Genomic DNA, 1,772 nt, shown 5'->3' on the forward strand with positions numbered 1-1,772 from the left:
CAGAAGCATCGCTGCCTAAAGCGGTCCTTTTTCCTCTGATCATTGCTGCGAATACACAACCTGACTGTCTCCAGGCACTGTGGTTGTCTGCAAGGGGTTCCCACAGCCTTCATGTCATGCTTGCAGACATTTTTGTAACACAGAGTTGGTCTGACAGCGGGCCTGGTGCCTGAAGCCAGCTCCCCGCAGAGCACGTCCTTGGGGGATCCTGCCATCTTCCATTCTGCGGACATGGCCAAGCCAGCGTAGACGTCACTGAGACATGAGTGAGAACGTGCTGGGAACATGGGCTTGGGAGATCTGAGAGCACATCTTTCTTTCAGCCCCTGTCCTGTCGTGTGATGCTTCAATTCCACCCAACGCAGAGCATCTGGAAGGCATCACCCTTGGCGGCTTGAAGTTGCCCACGGTTCACTTCCATAAAGCAGCACGCTCAACAGTGAAGGGTAGACCTTCATCTTGGTATTGGGCATTCACAGTTGTTAAAATTTCGCAGTGATCTAGTTCGGTCAATGCAGATTTGCGTTGTCTCGGACAGCTGCCCCTTTCCCCAGAAACACACCTGCCTCGTGTCACATCAGAGACCAGAGCAAGAAAAAATATTTGGGTCCAGAAGGCAGGGGGGCCTGCTCACAGAAGAAGCCGAACTCCAGAGTAGAGCAATGGTTTTGTGTATAGAAGGCCTCAGATTTAATCTGTGTAGCATCTCCATGTAGCGCTGGGACTTCCCCCTGCAGAAAAAACCTGGGCTGTCACTGCAGACAGAACTGAAATAAATGGACCAAAAGCCTGAATCTCTGCAATGCACCTTCCTCATTCCCTTTTTAAATTAGCAGTTCCTTAAGAACCTGAAGGCCCAGACCACTGTTTCCCAAACTTGGGTCTCCAGCTGTTTTTGGACTACAACTTGTCATGAAATTTTACTCAAGTTATTGATCCAGAGCAGAACTCCCAACGTATAGTTAGCAGAGTAAAAACACGTTGCAGGATTCCCACGAAATAGACCAGACGCAATTGTATTTCATCCAGCAGAGTTTACTACTGTTGCTGAAGGTAAATGAGCATAATGGTCACAAATCCAATGCATTCAGGATTGGCACTGTCCATAAGAAATCCAGTTGCAGCAGACTTAAACTTAAAATAGCTTATAATGACACTAAACCTTAGCACTTAAGTATACTAAGTACGGAACACCACACCAGAAGGAAAGAAAGACAGAAAAATGAAGCCCAGGCTCCATCTGGCCTTATTATAGTCTGCATGGGCTTGGCAGAAAGAGAAAACAGAACCAGTTTAAGCCAGCTGTACTCAACTTCACTGAAGGAATAACCCCAAACACCACAAACCTGCTTGTTTCACAAAGAGAAGCTTCCAGTACCCTCTTGAATTAATTAGAATAGGAAATATCTCTACACTTTAGAGCAATACCTTCTGTACCAAGAAATGCAGACTGACACAACTCATCCCTAGCTAGCAGGACCAGTGGTCAGGGATGATGGGAATTGTAGTCCAAAAGGGAATTGTAGTCCAAAAACAGCTGGAGATCGCAAGTTGGGAAAACACTTGACTGCTGTCTTGGATGTACAGTGGTACCTTGGTTCTCAAACTTAATCCGTTCGGAAGTCCGTTCCAAAACCAAAGCGTTCCAAAACCAAGGCGTGCTTTCCCATAGAAAGTAATGCAAAACGAATTAATCCGTTCCAGACTTTTATGTTGTTGTTCAGTCGTTCAGTCGTGTCCGACTCTTCGTGACCCCATGGACCAGAGCACGC

Source organism: Lacerta agilis, chromosome 1 (genome assembly GCF_009819535.1).
Source record: "Lacerta agilis isolate rLacAgi1 chromosome 1, rLacAgi1.pri, whole genome shotgun sequence".
In the NCBI taxonomy this organism is placed as follows: Eukaryota; Metazoa; Chordata; class Lepidosauria; order Squamata; family Lacertidae; genus Lacerta; species Lacerta agilis.